The sequence below is a fragment of the Anas platyrhynchos genome, chromosome 1, assembly GCF_047663525.1.
Source record: "Anas platyrhynchos isolate ZD024472 breed Pekin duck chromosome 1, IASCAAS_PekinDuck_T2T, whole genome shotgun sequence".
NCBI lineage: Eukaryota > Metazoa > Chordata > Aves > Anseriformes > Anatidae > Anas > Anas platyrhynchos.
In genome coordinates this window covers 183,971,339-183,991,465 of record NC_092587.1, presented here as the reverse complement: position 1 = coordinate 183,991,465, position 20,127 = coordinate 183,971,339, and the positions used below count along the sequence as shown (strand labels likewise).

At 42.7% G+C, this 20,127-nt stretch overlaps 1 protein-coding gene across 4 annotated transcripts in view; it reads left to right on the top strand.

Moving 5' to 3' along the window:
- The first annotated feature begins 3,093 nt into the window (after positions 1-3,093).
- PDS5B (PDS5 cohesin associated factor B) overlaps positions 3,094-20,127 on the top strand; it is a 110,278-nt gene continuing 93,244 nt past the window's right edge. For 3 of the 4 annotated variants that reach the window (XM_038174670.2, XM_038174672.2, XM_027470122.3), the window contains exon 1: positions 3,105-3,290. The gene's annotated coding sequence lies outside the window, so the exon portion shown is untranslated. Of the gene's footprint in view, positions 3,291-20,127 lie in introns of all 4 variants that reach the window. The other variant, XM_072032620.1, reaches the window with a different exon arrangement.

The window sequence follows — 20,127 nt, the reverse complement described above, 5'->3', positions numbered from 1 at the left end:
GATTACTGTAAAGTAAAACACAGGATTATCTGTGAACCCTGGAAGTCTAAACTTACCGTTGACAGCTTTCTGAAATCTTTGGGTCAAAGTGCAGCAGTGGGAAGCAAACCACTAAAAAACAAGAAAACAAATGAAACAACAAGAAAGCAGACACCATCAGGGAGAGTACTGAGAGCAAGGCAGAAAGTAGTACACTACTCTGTCAGAAACTTGAACTTAGTCCTGTCTGAAGTGAGTACAGCGTGTAGTTCCGGTCTGCAGACACAACTGAATTAAAGAATTTATTTTGAGATGACTAAAATCATCCAAGGGGATAGATTGGCTGTCTTACAAGGGAATACCAAAGAGAGTTGGATTCTGATTGTGAGAAGACAAGATTGAGAGACATATGATCAAATTTTACAATTGAGGAAGGCCCTGCTTGAGGTGAATGCAGAAATAAGATTCTTGACCCAGTGCTAGGGTCAATTGCAAGTGGAAATGCAAGGTATGGGTCTCATTCTGGGAAAACCATGTTTCTGGTCCTGGTGCGACTGCTGGTTACCAAATACTGGGCATCCCTACTTCTGTCTCGCCTTTTAGGTGGTGGCAAAGCTAGTGGAAATGATCCAGCTTACAGTCAGCCCTGTGAGGTGCAACATCTGGGGGTGCTCAAGGAAAGGCTGGACCTGGTGCTTAGGGCCATGGTTTAGTGGGTGATGTTGGTAGTAGGGTGATGGTTGGACCAGATGAACTTGGAAGTCTTTTCTAACCTTATTCTGTGATTTCTTGGGGCAGAGGCTGAGTCCACCCTCAGTAACAAACCCAGTGCTCACACACAGCAGTTTCCTTTTAGGACTGCCACAAAAGGGACCGGGTGTTTCTCTACTTTAGGTGGCATACTGGTCCTTCACACTTCCCAAAAGCACTTTCCGAAGACACCCGCGGCAGAAAGGCTGCCGACGGGATTTCCCCGGCGCTTGAGGAGCGAGCGGCAGCCCCACGCTGCCTCCTGCCGCCCGAGCCGCCGAACCTCGGCATGGCGGCGCCTCCTCACAGCGCGGCCGCCCGCCATCGCCACCACCACCACCACCACCACCGCCACCACCGGGCCGGGACCGGGCCGTTTCCACCGTCCTCGGGGCGAATCGGCCCCGGGCCCGGAGGGGCGGCCGGGGGAAGGCTCGGCAGCGGCCCCGGGGCGGTGGAGAAGCGGCGCCGGGCGGGCTCCCCCGTGAGGGCTCGGCGCGGTACTGCCGCCCGGCGCTCGGCCCCTCAGGCCACAACGCGGGGCACGGCGCGGCGGGGACCCCGGTTGGGGCACTCCGAAATGTGAGGGACAGCCAAAAGGCTGTTTTCTGAGGTTTTAATCTAAAATTTTAAATTTCTGGCTGGAAATGAAGGCCGGCCCGTAACGGGGGAGAGGCCTCCTTAGGCAGCAGCACCTCATTTTACTGCTCAAAGCATTCGTAGCCCCGGGCATCCCGACCGGAGCTGGCAGCCCTAAATGTGACCTCCGTCAAGAAAGGGGAGCAAAATATTTGCAAAGTATGGCAAGACAGCAGTTACTTCCACAGTTAGACACAAAGTTTTGCAATTTCAATAGTTGGATATTGAACTTTTAATTTAATATTGAACTTTTCTGCTGCTTTTCTACCACCACCACACACACGTGTGAGTGCCCTGCAGGAAAAAGAAATGATATATTTATTTATTTGTTTGTTTGTTTGTTGGTTTTTTACATTTAGGTAAGCGTACAGACATGACATCAGCAGGGATTGTGGGACACTTGATCAACTTGCATGAAAAAAAAATAAAAAAAATCCTTGACTGCAAGCACAGGATTCTTCCCCAAAATAATATGTAACGCAAAGCTGTCAGGCACACCGTTCCCCTCTGTGATGCCTGTGCAGTAGCGCTGCTGTTTTCAGAAAGAGTGGCACAAGTGTAATTCACCCAAAATGTAACCAAAGGGAGGTTTGGGGCCTGAAAACTGATTTTTATTTTTATGTATTTATTTATTTTGTAATAGTTAAGGCAACTTATCCTGGTAGGGCTTACGTATCCTTCATTAGGTGATGACGATGTTTAACTTTGATTAAAACTTGAATGAAAAGAAGGCAAGCTGGGTACAAGGAGCTAGAAAGTTCAGAAAACTTGAGAGAACTTATTTAAAGGTTTAAAATATTAGGTGAGACATTGTGGCTTTCATGCTCTTTAAACATTTGTATCCCACCATGGACAAAGCCCTGAGTGTGTTTCACCAGATCTGCTGAGTGTGGACAGTCAGTTTTTTCAATCTTAACACTTCATGCACTTTTATTTTCTCCTCGTGTGCCATTCACAGAGGCAGCATTTTATCTGTAGCAGTGAGAAGAAATTGCATCACTTTTCTGTTCACATTTTCCTGTAAGGGTGCCCCTGAAACTCTCGCACTCATTGAAGCAAGACCAAAGGGCTTGATGAGTGATTTTGCTACTTTATTTTTTAATTTTTTTTTGGTCTTTCTCCACAGTTCAGCAACTTTATTGCTTACGGTTTTACCCTAATCCCTTTACAGTTCGTGTTGTTTGGTGAGTGTGGGGGGAAATACGTGTTTCACTAATTTACATGGTACATGAGCATCTGTCAGCAGGTCGCAGCGCTCCGTTCGGGCCGCTTTATCCCCTCCTCACGACCTCCAGTTTGTGTCGGTGCCGGGCTGCTGAAGCAAAAATGCTCGGATCTTAGAAATCTCGGGGCGCCTTCCCGAAAGATAAAATAATACATAAATAAATCAGCTTTTCGTAGCCAGGATTCACCCAGCTGCCGGCCGCCTTCCGGAGGAGGCAGGGGAGGGTTGGTAGCGGGCGTGAGGAGACCCCCGGAGAAGGAGAAGGGGAAGAAGGGGAAAGGAAAGAAGGGGAAAGGGGAAGAAGGGGAAGGGGAAGAAGGGGAAGGGGCATCGAGGCGGCCGGGAGAGGCCGGTTGGAGGTGCGGGGGGCTCCGAGGGCCGCCTTTTCGTGGCCGTGCTGCGGCTGAGGCGAGCCGGCAGGGGTCGCTGCTGCCCCGCTCTGTCCCCGCTCGCCTCCCCCGGCGGTGCCATTGGAGCGGGCGGCGGGCGGTTGGCGCCATTTTGAAGCCGACAGGGGGGACCGGGGCGAGCTGCGGAAGGGGAGGGGGCTGGAGGCGATTGGCTGCGGCGGCGGCGGCGGCGGCTCCTCGGCTCCTCTCCTCTCCTCTCCTCTCCCAGCCCCGAGCGGCGGCGCGGAGCCGAGCGGAGCGGAGCGGGACCCGCCTGGGACCGGCGACGAGAGGGCGGCTGCGGCGGGGTAAGGAGCCGGGCACGGCGCGCACCGCTTCTCGTGTCCCCCCCCACCCCCCCCCTCACCCTTCCAGCTCCATTTTCCCTTCCCCGGGGGCTTGAGGAGGAGGAAGAGGAGGGGAGGGAGGAAGAAGAAGAAGGAGAAGAAGAAGGAGGAGGAGGAGAAGGAGGCGGCGAGGGGGGGGCTCCCCCCTTCCCATCCCCCTCGCCCCTCCGCGGGGCTGCTCCCCTCCCCCCCACCCCCCCCCTCCTTTTCCCCGTGGCCGCCGATCGCAAATTAAATTAAATTTGCCCCACAGCGAGGGAAGGTGGTGGTGGTGTGTGGGGGGTGATGACCTTGGTATTTTTGGGAGCTGTGCCCCTGCTTTAGGTCCAAGGGGGGAGGGGGGGGATCACCCCCTTCCTGCTCTACCACCCCCCCCCCATTTATTTATTTATTTATTTGATTATTTATTTATTTTCCTCCTGGAGGCTGGGGGCTGTCCCCTCCTTGCCCCTCGGTTTTGGCAGAGGGGACCCCCCCCTTATCTCCCCCCCCTTATCTCCGAGCTGCCCCCCAGCCCCGGGGGCCGGCAGGACCTCGGCTCGGTGTCTCCTCCTCACTTGCTGCCAGCCCGTTTCTTTCATGCTGGCTTGCTTCTTTTTTTTTTTCTTTTTCTTTTTTTTTTTTTTCCTCCTTTTCCCTCCCCCTTTTTGCATCAGGCTCTGTTAGAAAGCGGTCGGGAGGGAAAGGGGGAAGGAGGGGTTGTGGTGGTGGGGGGGGGGTGGCGCTGCCTGTTAGGTGAAAAACTATGAATTTTACATCCCGGTTTGCCAGATGGAGAATGGTTAATTTATGGGGTACGCATTGTTTACGTTGGGAGCCTCTGGTCAGGAATCCAGGTCTGTAACTTCATCCCGCTGCAAATAAATCACTCTCTGGGCTTCCAAGCAAATCAACAATTAACGACGGTGAACGATCCCGGGAAATTAAGCTGCAGCGGACCGGCTCCTCCAGAGCTGGGGGTTTTTTGCCTTATCCCGACTTTTGGGTTCGCTTCCTGCACGCCCGACCGCTTGCTGAGGACGGCGATTATTTGGCTAGGCGTTGCTTTCTGATTTAACGCAACTGCCCCAGTATTTTCGTGTTGCTCTTTGTTTTGCGCTCGGTGGGAAGGTGCTCGGGCTGAAATTGATTTCTCCTTGCTGGGAAGGGAATAGGAGGAGTGTTTAAAGTGTGAGCGGCTTCGGGGCTGAAAACGGGTGGCAAATCACCTTTTAGGGAGGAGGGAAGGTGGCGTGCGTCCCTCCAGGTTTTCCCCTTTTGAACTATTGGAGTAGTTTGGGGTTCAGTTGGTGCAATTTTGTCTGGTACCTCTTGAATGATACACTCTAGATACTGCATGCACTCCTGTGAAAAGACACGAAACAGCTGGATTAATGTTATGCCGTGCATAGCCAAAAAGAAAGCAGGGAGCGATACTCAGCCAGGTAAAGATAGTTTAGCTGAGGTGTGTGCATCGCCCACACTGGAAAGTGAACACCACTAGCCAAAGTACTTTAGTTCTTGTGTGACATCTTGTGTCTGTGCTTGAAGCAAGGCTGCACTGTGTTACTGTGAGGCAGGGGGTGATTTTCTTTAAAGTTCTTATACAGTTATAACTGCCTGAGACTTTCTTGCACTTCTTTACTACTTAGTGTACAAGCTGGATGAACTGTATTGTTCTTGATGAAACAAGTAAGTTGAATTCAAACGGAAAACTGTGTGTATAACATCTGCGTGCTGCTGAGTTGTTTTCTCATGCGCCATATGAATATGGGTTTTAGGCTGTATCTAGCAAGCTTACTTATAGACTTAAATTGAGCAAGTCAGCTAAATTGTTATTAGGCTGTAACTAAAATGTATTTTAAAAAATCCAACAGTCAGTGCTAGCATTTGGAGAAGTATTGTAAAGAAATACGGACATGATGTTGTGCATTTTTGGCTCTAGAGCAGGAGGCTGCCGAAAAGAGATGCTTTTTCTTCTGGGATGCGTTGCTCTCTATCAGGTCTCAGATTGTACTTTTCTGTCCTCTCGTTTTTTCAGTCACGCAGTTTGTATGCGTACAGAACAGTGAAAGGTTGTATGGACATGTGTAGGATTCTTTCAGTAAAGGGTCTTCGTTTAAAGGTTTTTGCACTAAATGCCTTTTCATAACCCCTGACTTTGGAAGAGGTGACACAGGCTACTTGTTGAACATGAAGAATTTTTGTGGGAGCAATAAGTAAGAAAATGTGGAACTGAACAGTAAAAGCATGCAAAGTAGGAAATGGGGGAGAATATGATACAAATGGAACTATTTTTCCCTTCCAGTTGGATTCTAATGTGCTTTACCTTTAATGCTACTTAGCCCAAATTCATACCTGCCTCTTTCTTGACAGTCTTTTCATCTTCTTCTTTCCTTCAGGCAAGAACCAAACAGTAGTTGTGGTGTCCACTACTGACAAGTGGTAGGACAGTGGATCGTACTTCTAACAAGTTTCTCAAACAGTGGTGGTTTCACTCATAGCATAAAATGCCAATATTGCAACCTGAAATAATCTTTGGAAAGACTGAGAGAGTATTGGAGGTTCTTAGTTTTGGAACTTGCTGGTAAGGGAAAACTGAGGAAACCCTTTTATTTATTTATTTATATATTGTAAGGGTGTGTTAGTGTCACTGGCCTTGTTGGGGACGTGTTCTGTTGATGTATCTGGATTTGAAGTATCCAAGTATCCTCCTGGACTATTTGAACACCATTGATGGAGGAATTATGTGCAGGCTTTGAAAGAATTACAAAATATATGCTTAAAAAAAAAAACAACACACCCTCAGAGTTTGAACATCTAGGAATTAAGACTTCCATTGATATGATCTTCAGTTGAATGTAGTTTTGTGGAAAACTTGATTTTGATTTATTCTTTTTATACTTAGGTGAAGTATAACAGAGGTGTAGTATGTAAATGAAAATGCACTTTATTGTAGCAGGTTATTAGTTAGTAGTTTGTTTAAAAATCTGGAACACTATTTTGGGATTCCAGAATAAAAATAAAATCCTATTACTGCAAATAATTGCTATGACACATCTAACTAGAACCAACTCAATGAAACGCAACTAATATTTTAGCACTTTGATTCTTAAAACCAAAGTTATCCCCTCCACTCTTTTTATAACTTATTATGATTGCTGCATATACTGCTTCCCAGCCTTTCCTAACGTGTGAGGAAGTGTGTAGTCCTTCTAAAATAGTGTTTTTTGGGGATTAAAACCTCTGTTACTTTGTCCCCATCAGTGGAATTTACTCTTTCAGGTTCTCTCCCAAGCATTGGGAAACGTTGTACAGCACGCTCCTTGTTCTACACTGCCTGATCTTCAGCTCTTGTTATCTCAGCCGATGACAACTTTGGTATTAATATGCTTCAAGAGAGAATTTTTTAAAAAGGGAGGAAAAAAAGCGAGCCATACCTCATTGGGAACAGATGGACGTGTTTGTACTAATCATCTTGTGTCTGTCACCATTTATATGGCAGTACTGTAACCAGGGATCAGGACCCCATCTGGGGTTTTCTAATTTATACCCCGTTCTTCGGAGATCGATTCCAGACAATCCAAACCCCGCGTACTTTTTCTCCGACTTAATTAGGCATCCTGGTGGATGCTGCTTCTGCTGAAATTAGATGCTTTGCTTCCATTACTTTTTATGGGATAAAAAGAGACACAAAGTTAGCAGTCAAAAAATGTTATCTCCTTAATAGCTTCCATTGTATAGTCACCTGAACTGCATTTCATGGCTCTTTTAAACAGGACTAGATTTAGCTAAAGCGTAGTTGTTAATCACTTAGTGACCATTGAGTGAGGTTTTCCAGCTTTTGTGTAAATTTACCCATTAGTTGTCCACAGCTTCTTTCAAAGCAGCCTCTGCTTCTCCCTGAGGCATCCCCGGTGTATCCACATTGTAGCTCGATTCAACATCAAGAGGAAGGCTTCTGAAAGTCTTGTGAGGGGAAAAAATACTTTGTTTATTGGGGGGGGGGAAGCTGCTATCCATGCTGCGTGTAAACATATTGCTCTCAAGGAAGACTTCTTTTAAAAAAAAAAAAAAAAAAAAAAAAAAAAGCCTGAAACACATCAAAACTTTGTGTGTGTGTAATCTTTGAGCCATCCAGAGCTTGGCTGCTTGCTTCTGTTAGCCCTGCTTTGTTACCTTGATGCAGAGAGTTTCAGTGAAGGCAGTCAGATTTCTGGGAAATCTTTTTTGGCTGTGCCTATGTTGGGTTTCTGTTCTTAACAAAAAAAAAAAAAAAAAAAAAAAAAAAAAAAAAAAGAATTGAGGTGCGTTAAGAAAAGTGGGCAGAAGATTATAGATTTATTTTTTTAATTAGGGAAAACTTTTTTCCTGCATCTAGCTACTTAAAATTTGCAAGTTCTCAGGGAGAAAACCTAAGGAGGTGCAGGGTGGTTTACTGTTAGGTGTGATGCTGTGTCTTGGGCACTTGTTTTGTTTGACAGCTCAGTACGAGGCATCGTGTGTAGCTCGTCATGACTTCCTGCACACAGAAACTGAGTGCGTGGAAGAGACTACAGCTTGTGCAGCATCAGTTCGTGTAGCCTGTGTGTAGGGCAACGTCTGCACTCTCCACGTGCCACCCACTGCTTTTCAAAGGTCTGTGGGAGATGGACAAGTCGTGGACAGCTAATTCATGGTATATTATGGTTTATTTCCTATCAGGAGCATGAAATAGTCAGAATAAGGCCATAACATTTTGCTTTCCTGGTTTTTGGAACTGGAAGAAGGAAAGAAAGTCCCCCCACCTTTCAGAAGACTTGTGAGGGAGTTCTTCAGAGAGATGCCAATTAAGAGATGCATTTCCCTACCATTTTCAGCTTAGATGATGCAGTCCGTAGTTCTCTGAGGCAGATCTGTAATTGAGGGAATTAAGGATGGAGACTTTCATGCATGTACAGGTTTCTGAAAGTGTGCTCATTTCAACTGAGTGTGCTTTGAGAACTCAAAAGCTTTTAAGTCTTCCCCAAGTTACAAATGTTGCCTGTAGCAAACTCTCCATCAGGTTGTTTACACAGTGTCCTATACAGCCACCTTTATCTGTGAGTAACTTTCTATTCCTTAATGGGTCATTGCTCCCTTTGTCTTTTATATTACACACAGAAACATTATAACAAAGTGCAATTTCTTTTAAAAGTAGGAAACAGTTATACCTCATGTCTGAACTCAACAAGACTATGCGTAGTTCTGATTTACATGGGTATTTTTTTCAACTTTCTGTATTTAGGAACTCGAGCTGCATGTGAAAGTTGGCTGACATGTTTTCCAAAAGCTGGGAAACATGAAAGGAATTGACAGGGGGCTGTGGGAAGGGGAGGCGTAATGGTTTGGGTGATTGAGTGTCAGGTTGGAGGACTGGACTTCTTTCTTTCTGTCAGTTTCTTGGGATGCCAGCTCAGTCTGTTTAAAGCAAACTTCCCAGTAGTGCTTGTTACTGCTATTTTGATTTCCTGGGAGGTGGGCTCTGGACCCTGACTACTGCTGCATGGTTGAGCAGGAGCTCCACTTTCAGACACAGTGCTGGATAACTTGGAAAGTGGTGCCCTAAACTTAACTCTGCAGGCCAAATTGGTGGACAGCAGCTCTTAAGCTTCAGCCTGTTCCTCAGGTTAGTCATCCATAAAATGGGAATAACACCTATGTCATTAAAGTGTTGTGAAAATAAGGTCACTTTTATGGCACATATTACATTGGTTAGTCTTATATAGCAAATTGAGCCTCTTCTGAGCATGGTTTAACATGGGACACTCATTAAATAACAAGGAGAAAAGTTGAGCAACTTCTTTGCTGTGGCTGGGAAAGAAGTCCTGTGGTGGAAAAAGATAGTGAGGGGTCAGGTAAATCATCCTCTCCATATGTATTCTCTTTAATACTTGATTCTGATGTTTCTTAACTCCTAATAACTGATTTTGCAGACGTACTGTTCTGTTATCTGGCTCTTGTTGTTCCTTTTGAAGCAAACTTGGGAAACAAATCTATTGTATGGATGTGCTCCGATGAGTCATTAGGTTGTAACCTTTAGCTACATGTAGCTACGCCTAATTAAATTAATGAAATGCTATTAGCAGTAATGAGTTATACTCTGTTAACCAGTGTTAAGTGGAAGGAGATCCTAGCACTTTTCAGTGGATTCTTGCAAATATTTGTTCTTCGTAGAAGAGCAGTGTAACACATGATGGCTCCACAGGAGGACCTGGAAAAGTTTGAGTGCTATGGGATGTGTTTTATTTATCTATTTATTTATTTTTTTTGTGGTCATTTCCTCCCCTGGAGTGGATCTTTCTGCTCAGGTGTCCCTCTCTTGACTTCCCTGTCTACTTTGTCCTGATGCCCATTCAGGCTTCTGATTAATCCTTCATTGTCCAAGTAAATCCTGCTTCCTCTTACCTTGTTTGATGACTCTTAGACTTCAAGCGTTGAGGTTACTAAACTGTGGTGTGTGGATGTTTTTTTTGTTACTGTTTTTCCCCTTCACAGCAACTTTGGTTCTCAGCTGAATGCCTTCCCTGTGACCCCTAAGCTTTCTATGTTGTTTGTCTGAAGCAGCTTGTCGGTCCCTGCAGCAGAGTTAGTAAACGTGTCCACACCTCAGTTGTTTCCATACTAAACTGAGGTTTTTGTCTTAAAGACTTCGGACAGCCTGCTCTTGAGCTGAGAATCTGCATGAGGTGTGGATAACTCCAGCTTTTTCTGCTAAAGCAGGAGGAAAATCTGGCTGAGCGCAGACAGGTGGATGAGTGATGGGTGCAGTTGTCAACAGGATTTACCAGAGACATTTGCTGCTCTCCACACTGGACTCTGTTAACCTTCTAACTTGAGGGAATCAGGAGAGAGGAACCTCGAATGTGCCTGAGCAGTTCTTGTACCGTAAGAAATAGGTGGAAGCTTCCTGAGCTGTCAGACCTTGCTTGTATGCTTGTAGTCATGGTGTAAGCAGCTGGGTCTATTTATTATTACTTTAAAGCTGATTCCTTTGTTACAATAAAGTCCCTTTAATAACATAATTAAGATTAGTTTCTATTGAGTTATCTATTATCTAATACTCCTATATGTAATATTCTCTTAGCTATGTCCATTTATAGAGCATAATCCATTTGTGTGTGTTTTTTGGTTTGTTTGTTTTTGTGTTGTGTTTTTTTTCCCTCCTCTGTGTATGCATGTTAAAGCTAATATATTTTAGGTTTCTTATCTGGGTAGATTTTTGTCCCTCTTGGGTGAGTTATTGTAAGGAAATGATCCAGTGTCATTGGATCCGCAACTGATGAGCTGCAACTGAAGGATGAATAAATATTAAGGATTAAATTTGAAAAGGAAAACAGAAACTACGGAGTTGAAGAACTTGCTATAGAAAAGGTAGCTTTAATAATACATGCATTCCAGTTTGTATGAAAGCCAGGATCAAAATGTATCCATAAAAAGAAATCCCTGGAGGGAGGGTGCAGAGAGGACAGAGCCAGGCTCTGCTCAGTGGTGCCCAGTGCCAGGACAGGAGGCCATGGGCACAGCCAGGCACCCAGGAGGCTCCCTCTGAGCACCAGGCAGCACTGCTGTGCTGGGCGGGTGACGGAGCCCTGGCACAGGCTGCCCAGAGAGGCTGTGGGGTCTCCTCCTTGGGGAGCTCCAAAAGCCGCCTGGACGTGGGCCTGGGCAGCCTGCTCTGGGTGTCCCTGCTTGGGCAGGGGGGGCACCAGGGGCCTCCAGGGGCCCCTTTCATTATCAGCCGTTTTCTGATTCTGTGAAAACACAAATCCATAGGACTGTGGAATTAGATAGGGATGAATAACTGTGCTAAAAGAAATTACAGGAATGAATAGATTATTGGCAAAGAGTTATTTGTTGGCTGAGCACAGTGATAAATGTCAAAGGTAAGCTGGACTTTGCAGATTGAAACATCAGAAGTCTTCAGGTTCACATTTTTTTAAGTGATCGTCCTGGTATGTTCGAGTACGATAGCAGATGACTGGACTGTCACTGGAAGTTTCTCCTAGTCCTTTGGCCTTAATAACCCATCACTAGTGCAGTTTTTTCACTTGGCTGAAGTAATTCCTCATTTCATTGGCATTTTGTAAACAAAATTATGCGTTCTTCCTCTGTCTTCAGGGACACAATTATTTTTTCAATCTATGGCTTGCTGTCACGTCAAAGCTTTGTGAAAAGCAAATCATGCTCTAGTTATCGGAGGGGGAAGCTGAACTGGTACATGTATAAACCGTCTGGGTAGACAACTTCTATTTGTAAAACTGCCTGGCTCGATGTGACTCTGGTACTAAGATTTCAGTAAGCAACCCCAATATAAGTGTTCATAATTTATATTGCATAGGAGTGGATGCAGTTACTTAGCGTATCTGGCTTCGCAGTGGACTACCTGTGCTTTCTTTTGGGTTTCACAAGTTAAACTATCCTACCAGCATTTTTTTTGGTTTGTTTTTAAGTCATTTGTGACTAAAATAGCACCCTATTATAAATAATTTTACAAATAGCACCCTATTACAAATGTTTTGATTTTTTTTTTTTTAATCATTATATACGAAGTTAGGAACGGGAGGGAACTTTATATATGTGGATACAAGTTCTGACTTGTTACCAAAGCAATTTGATATTTGTTGTCCGTCTGCCTAAGTTCACAAAATGTTGTTTTGCTTCTGTGGTAGTGTGCTGGTATTCTTTGCATTTTTGTAAGAATTAAACCTTTAACAGTGAGGCTCTCCAAGGCATTTTTTGCCTAAGAAATACTAAAATGATACCAAATGCTGCGTCCTCCCAAGGGGCATTGCAGGGATTAAATTTGATTTGTTTCTAATGTCTGTTTGGTGTAGTTGTCTTCTGCTTTCTGTCGTGTTCCCCTTATTCTCCCAGTGGCATCTGTGCCACTCGTGCATGCTTTTTCTTCCTTTCTGTACAAATATTATAAACATTAGCTGTCTAAAATAACGTACCTCAGTTATGCAAAATATGAGGCTGTTAGGGCTGGCTTTGTTAAGCTGTTTTGAAAACAGAATTAATGTAAAGGAAAATACCATTCCTGTCCCCCACCTCTATTCTTTCCCAGTGATAGAGGAAGGAAACTGTTCTTGTTCATAGTGCATAGGAGTGGGTGGGAAGTACAGAAGCGCTACATCTTCAAGAAGTTTTCCCACTAGGGGAGGACTGTGCCAAAATTGTGGCCATAGACTGGTTGTATTGTGAGGTGGTGACTTGGTGCTTTGACTTCAGTGCTTCCCTTGTTTTTGGGGTACCAGTTTAAGAACTTTCTTTTGATAGGTTTAGTAGTTTTGGTAGAAGAAATATTTTGCACAGTGAAAGGTTTGGTTTTTCAAATGCAAAATCACGTAGCCTAGACCAGCAAGGTGCTCAACTCCTTTCTATGAGTTCTGCTAGATTTGATTCAGATATTTAACTTTGATTACCGATCAGAAAGTGGTTCCAAAACTTTAATTAAAAAAACTAGTCGTCTTCTAATTATCATTTTTTTTCCTATGTTGTCTCAATTATTTCAATGTATCTTTGAGCTGTTGTGGTTGGTTTTGGGGTGAGGTAGGGATGTCTTCCACTATTTCTGGTATTTACAAGGTTTTTTTGCCTCTCTTCTGCTTATCACTTTGGCTGCCTCATCTCTTCTTTTCATATGCTCTCCTGAGGTTTTGGACTTTGTTGGCACTTTCTTCCCATTTGAATTATCCAGACTGTAGGTGCTGGTCACTGTATGTGGTATTCCAAACAAGTTTTTAGCAATGCTTTAAAATCTGTCTTAGTTACGTGGTGTGGTTGCATAGTACTGGTGTCTAGTCATGCTTAGATACCTCGCTCCCTCCCCTTTATTTCTCTTTAACTTGTAGTTGGTTTTCTTTCAGGCTTGTAGCAGATATTTCTTGTTTGGGGGCTCAAATGTTGTCCCTTTACTTAAAAATGTTTCAGTTTCTCAACTCTTTCTGTGTTTTACTGAAAGAAAATCTGACCCATCTCCATGCGAACATCGCGATCCAATTCAACGCTCACATAATAAATGACTAAGTGTAAGAAAAAATGCAAATTGTTTTTATCACAGACCAATCAAAGACAGTATCCCACCATAATACAATGTCCTTACAAGTGACGCTTATCCCTGTCTTTAAAATTCTTCCTTTAGGATGCAGATTTTTTTTAAACTCTCCAAAATGTTGTTGCTGTACTGCTAGTGCAGATGCACTAGTTTATTTTTCCACTCTCCTTTATTACCAGAAAATAAAGGCAGTGCTGTTATTTAATCTGATGGTGTACAACACCTTAATTTTTAAACACCTTCAGAGAACTTTGCATACCACACTGGTTCATGAATTTCAAGGCAGTGTCTGTGTAGTGGCTTTGGTTTGAAAATAGAGGTTCTTGGCATAGAGAGTAGCATCTGATCGAGTAAAGCTGTTACAGATTGCCAAGGAAATGAAGTTTTACCTGTCATTACTTTGAAAATAGCTATTCGGATGACTTTTTAGGTTATTTCAATATCATCTTGATACCTACTCATTACTATGCAATACTACTTCTTTCATTTCTAGCTTATAAAGTGCAATTTATTATTATTATTATTTTTTATGACTGCTATCTTGGTTTAGCTCATTCCTGGGCCTTATTTCTGTATTCCCCAGCCTTTGTGGTGTAACTCCTCTTTCCTGGGGGCTATGATTACTTCTTACAACTTAGAGAAAGCAATGGGTTGAAATTGCTTTGTAACGTGAAAACTTCTCGCACTAAAATCAAGGGGCAAAACAGCCTAAAATTCTGGATTGTTTTGTGCCTTTGGCATGAATTTTGCCCATGTTGGACTTGTATAAATCTGTTTTCAGTTTGGACCTTTCAAAGCAGAGGATTTATTTATGTACTGCTTGTCTTTTTATTAAATGCAACCATTCCTTGTCTCCGAATGTTGACAAAATCATCTCCTGTTGTTACATACTTCTGGGGTATTGTTGGCCAACTCAAATTTTGTCATATATCCTAAGCAAGTGTGACACAGGGTAGTTTTGGTCTTCCAAATGTGTGCATGTGGCTTTCTTGACAGCAGAGCTGAAGTGTTTTGTTCCAAGTTTTCCACTGAGAACTCTGTGCCCTGGTGCTAGGGTAGCTCACAATGAGGTTCATGGGGACAAATTTCATTGCTTCTCTATACTGGGGAGCTCAGAAGTGCAGACAGGATGTTGTGAATATGTGGTTTTTTTCTTTTTTCTTTTTCTTTTTTTTTTTTTTTAACCTTTCTGCATGGGTAACGTTGGCGTGTGATAGTTTCCTGTGGTAGAATGGAAGCAGCATTACTTATCCTGCAGCTGATCCTGCTGTTGGATACATTTGGAGCACCGCTGTGTCAGATTTCTCCCCAGTGTCAGAAAGGCAGGGTATCTCAAAGGCATTCCCCTAAAGAAGCTGGGTAAATACATATTGTAAAATGAATAAGTTAACTGAATCCCTCCCCTCCAAAATCTGTGGGTTCTGTGTGACCAAGATGGCTTTGATTTCCCACAGTTACTTCAGACGTTGCCCTTGGCAGCCTGTGGAATAATAATTGTTCCTGTCCAGAATAAGTAAGTTGACAACTTAAGCTGCTAGATACCAGGGATGATAGTTGATGTTGGGATGGATGTTTGACAGATTGCATGTACATAACAGCAGAAATAAATCTGCAAGTATAGCTTATATGTCAAGATGAGGTATGGATGAAATGAGTCTTCATTCACCAACAGTAGACACAATGTTCTCTCGTGAGTTTTATGATCTTGCATAATGCTCCCTGAATGTCTTTTGTAATAATTAAATCACCATGCCTTATTCTCAAGTCTCGTCACTATTTCCAGAAAGTGTTTTATGCAAACACTCTCGCTTCAGCTTAGTACAGATTAATTTGAACCTTCTATGTGAGCAGGTGAGTTCATTTTCCTTATGGCAGTCATCACATTAGCAAGAAGGATAGAAGAGGCCTGACCTCGTGAGTTAACTTCATACATGCACTTTCATTTTAGTCTTGCTTAGACCGTGCTTTTATTGTAGACACCAGCTACCTTTTTGACTGTGTTACTTCCTAAATTCTGTTCAAATCATCCTGAAGTGGAGATTGTCAAGGAATGGGCATAATCAAGAAAGACAATTCTATAGGTTTTACTACTAAAAGTCAAACGTCTGTGGAGAATACGTACATCGTGCAGCTTTTCAGAGGCTTCGGCAAACTTTCTTGGGGGACAAAGCATGTGCTTTAGTATGATAAGAAGACTGTTGTCCTGAATTCATATTTGTATCCTAGATTTGTGATATATTGGGTTTATTTTTTGTCTTGGTTTAATTCTCGGACAAGACTGAACCATTTAAGCGCCATTTGAAAACCTTTTACATGGGATATTTCATCTAAGTATTTCAAGTTTGTCAAAGCTGAATTGACTAAAGATACATACGTGTGTGCACATATGTATATTAATGGGGACTGTCAAGAAAACACGAGGTGTTAGCAGCCTTTCCTTGTTGAGGTAAGCTCATTAAGTGAGGTGATCTTTAGTTTGCGAGGAGGTTTCATCCTTTGAAGGTTAAGGTGAAAAGGTCATTGTCAAAATCTCCATGTCTTTCTCTCAGGTTTAATGAAACTTCCACTTGTTCTCTGCGCCTGTCTTTCTCCCTGCTTCTCCTCCCTACTGGAAAAACGTCTTTTCACAAAATCCCCAACATCCAAAGTGTCTCAAGTGAGAACTACATTCCCGATTTTTTGAGTGTAATGATATCCTGCCCATTTCAGCTCCTTCTAGCCATTCTTTCTTTCCCCTCCTTTAAGGAATTGTATTTCTCTAGAGAAAAGTAAGTTGTCTACAGCACTGGAAGTTTTAAGCACGTGTATTAGGCAAAAGCTGTCACGTTCCTGTCCAACCAAATTCAGATTCAAGCCCATTGGGATGGTTTGTTGCACTTCTTTTGCCCTGCTACCATTTTTTTGTGATTACACTCTTGTTTCGTTGTAAGGTCACATACTTTGCATTCACCATGAACAGAGGAGGCTGGCCACAGGGTCTGCTTGTTACACGCTTGTCTTTTTTAACCTTTCATATTTTCAGCTTTCGTAATATGACCACCTAACAAGTGATGAGATGAAATGTTTTCCCTTGTGTTTGGCTAATGGACAAATATATTGCAGATGTCTATTTTAATAACAGATTCTATCAGCCTACAATCTTTTCCACTTTACGAAACAAATAACCACATCTTTTTAATGTTAATAGATATTCCTTTGTTTAGCTATGTTTTTGCATTTGCTCTCTCTGTCAGAATCTTTTGCTATAGTTTTCTGGTGTATATAGCCTTATTTGTTTTCCTGCAGCCACGCACAGAAATAAAGGATTGTAATCATAATACATACAATTGATTTACTTTGTCCTGGGTAAAAGTATGAAAGCTGAGATCCCCCAATTAGAGGACAGTTTTGTTTTTCCTTTGTTCTTGGTTGTTTTAGCAGTGAATTCTGTTCTGTATTTTCTGTTCTATTTATCTACTCTAAACCTGGTTTTACATCAGTGAAAATGCTGTTTACTAAATGGCCTTAAAACAGAGAAACACAGGCACTCTTTGCTTTTAATCACTTTTCAAATGCTGAAATTTACAAGTTAGCTCCTCCTTGTATCCTCTGGAAGCTGCAGGCATCTGCAGCACCGCTTGGAGAGAGCTGTATGCCGAGATAGATGAGTATTGAACATTGTGTCCTTAATCTTTGGGAGGCTTTATCTAATGAAGTTTTAATGAAGCTTTATCTAATGAAGTTTAAAAATGTTATCCCCAAAACTGCAGAGTTATCTGTGACCATTTTCCCAAGTAGTTGCAAAGTGGAGTACCACCTTCTCTATAAGTTGTTTGCAGGTTTTTAGCATGCATGTTAAGACAGCCTTGGTACCAAAGTGGTATTTTTGTTCTTTATTCTTGTGTCAGTTCTGTTCTTGAATTCTCCAAATAATCTGTACTTTATGGAAGTTTCTCCTCTTGCAGTTATTACACGCACATCTTTTCATTATTAACTTATTAAGTTAACACTATATGGATAAATATGTTAAACGCATTTCATTGTGTTTTCTAATGCAGGGTTGAAAAATCTAATGTTTCCTATTTTAAACAGGTGATATCACTTAGCGATCCTTTGGCAGTTAACACTATTAGTGAGTCTTCCATAGTGAAACTCAGTACTTCTCCTATCCTTTTCCTGGCTGAGGGCATAACTTTTGCCTTACAAAGCGGTTCTTCATTCCAGAAGAACTTTAATTAGTGATTTCTGTACAATCTTCCTGTGTCAGTCCTTACTACGTATTGTGCTGCCTTGCAGAAATCAGAAGCTGGCATTGTCTTCCTACTAGCATCCTGATTTAACGATAAATAAGTAAACAAAATATTTCTGAAAGAGAGTGGAAGGTATTCACTTAGACATACCTGAATCAGTGTGAAAACTTAGGCAGGTTTTCTTGGGCAAAATTGATTCAACACTGAAGTTTTCTATTATGTTCACCAGATGAAAAGAAATGGCCAGGTTTCAGCCTGGAATACCTTCTCATAGCGGACTTACAACTCCTTTGTAGTAGATTTATTATGGAAATAGCTTTAATTTAGTGGCACTTACATAATGAAAGTTCCTACCGCCTGAGTCACTTCTCACCTTGATCAATTGTTGTCAATCAGCTCTGCGCAGCAGGAATTTAACAGGATATAAAATTTTTCGGTAAATGGTTTAAATCATTACATTTGTGTTTTATTAATAATCCTGTCGAAGTAGAAAGATGTCTTCTCTTCCACTTCTGCGTGTTGCAGACTTCTCTCTTGTGAATACTTTGTATCTTCTGTGTAAATTACAGCTTGACTGATTTCTTCATGCCCGCTGTACTGCTGAAACAAAGCTGGTGGTCTAAGTATATTTGCTTATACTTAGAGTAGTTCTGTGAATGTGGAAGTGTGTTATCGTGGAATCATGGAACGGTTTGGGTTGGAAGGGACCTTAAAGCCAGTCCCACCCCCCTGCCATGGGCAGGGACACCTCCCACCACACCAGGTTGCCCAAAGCCCCATCCAGCCTGGCCTTGAGCACCTCCAGGGATGGGGCATGCACAGCTTCTCTGGGCAACCCATCCCAGTGCCTCACCACCCACACAGTGAAGAATTTCTTCCTAATGTCCTATCTAAATCTATCCTCTTTTCATTTAAGCCCATTCCTCCTTGTCCTATCATTATCTACCTGAGTAAAGAGTCCTACTCCATCTTTTTTTCATAAGACCCCTTATATCTTATGAAAAAGCCACAATGAGGTTTCCTCAGAGCCTTCTCTTCTTCAGGCTGAACATCCCCGTCTCTCTCAGCCTGTCCCCATAGGAGAGGTGCTCCAGCCCTCTGACCATCCTCGTGGCCCTCCTCTGGACCTGCTCTAACAGCCCCACATCCTTCTGGTGCTGGGGGCCCAGCCCTGGACCCACACTCCAGGTGGGGCCTCACCAGGGCAGAGCAGAGGGGCACAATCCCTTCCCTCCACCTGCTGCCCACCCCTCTGTTGGTGCAGCCCAGGACGCAGTTGGCCTTTTGGCTGCATGCACGCACTGCTGGCTCTTGTCAAGCCTTTCGTCTACTGGAACTTCCCTCCAAGTCTCTCTCCACAGGGCTGCTCTCAAAGTCTTCTTCTCCCAACCTGTGCTTGTGTTTGGGTTTGCCCTGACCGAGGTGCAGCCCAGCAGTTCATTGTAAAATGGCTTGCAGGCATAGAATTAAAAGTATAAGCATCTGTATAGGTCAAACTTGTGTAAGCTTTCTAAAATGTTGTATGTGTAATTTAAAAATGCTGGTCTTGAGAAGTAACTATATATGTTCAGTAAAAGTTTGGAAAATGAGAATGATGAAGTTTGTAAAGTTGGTGACCTTATACACCCTTACGTTTGTGTTCTGGATTTTAAGAGGAGGGAACAGTAAGGCAGTACACAGACTTCTAAGGAACTTAAGGTTTAACAAATCAGTTCTTCATTTATTGGGGAAGATTTGTTCAAAAATACTTGATGGATTAAGATCACATGTGTGGATCTCTGAAAAAGTGTTGTTGACATGTGACCTCATGTATGTTAAGGCACAATTTATTTAATGATTAGCACAGTTAATTAAATCACCATAGGCAGTGTGAACTGTCATCCAAACAAAATGCAGTTAAATGGTGTGGTTTAACTCCTCCTTTTAGATCAGTGACTTAACATGCTGCAGTGATATTTATTGACCTATTAATGGAATAGCACAGGTACTTAATATACAAGATGTCAACCCAAGTTTTATTTGCATACGTGCAAGCTGTATTTTGTACTGTTGACCAGTTAGAGTTTGGGGAAGTATATTATTGATAAAGAATTAAACACTATTCAGAAACCATCTGAATATTGAATCTTTTAATATTTAATGTCATGGCCAGTAGACTTGCTCAGCTGAAACCGAGTAACTATTAGGTCCTGCTAAATAAGTACAGAGCTGTGTATTTGTGTTCCAGTTGTTTAAATTTCACCAAATTTTGGCAACGTTGCTATTAAGGCTGCCAAATTTATTAACTAGTAATGTTATTAATTCATTCTGTGTAGAATAATGAATTGTTCTGTGTCCATGCTCTGGCTGTTTTTTATAACTTTGCATTAAGTGTGTTCTTTTGATTTAAATTATTTTCCACAGGAATTGGATGACTTTAATCCATCCTGTTTTAATATCCAACAAGTGCATCTTCTGTTTTTGTTGCTTATTCCTTGCTTTAATTTTCCTGTTATCATTGTACAAAGAGTAT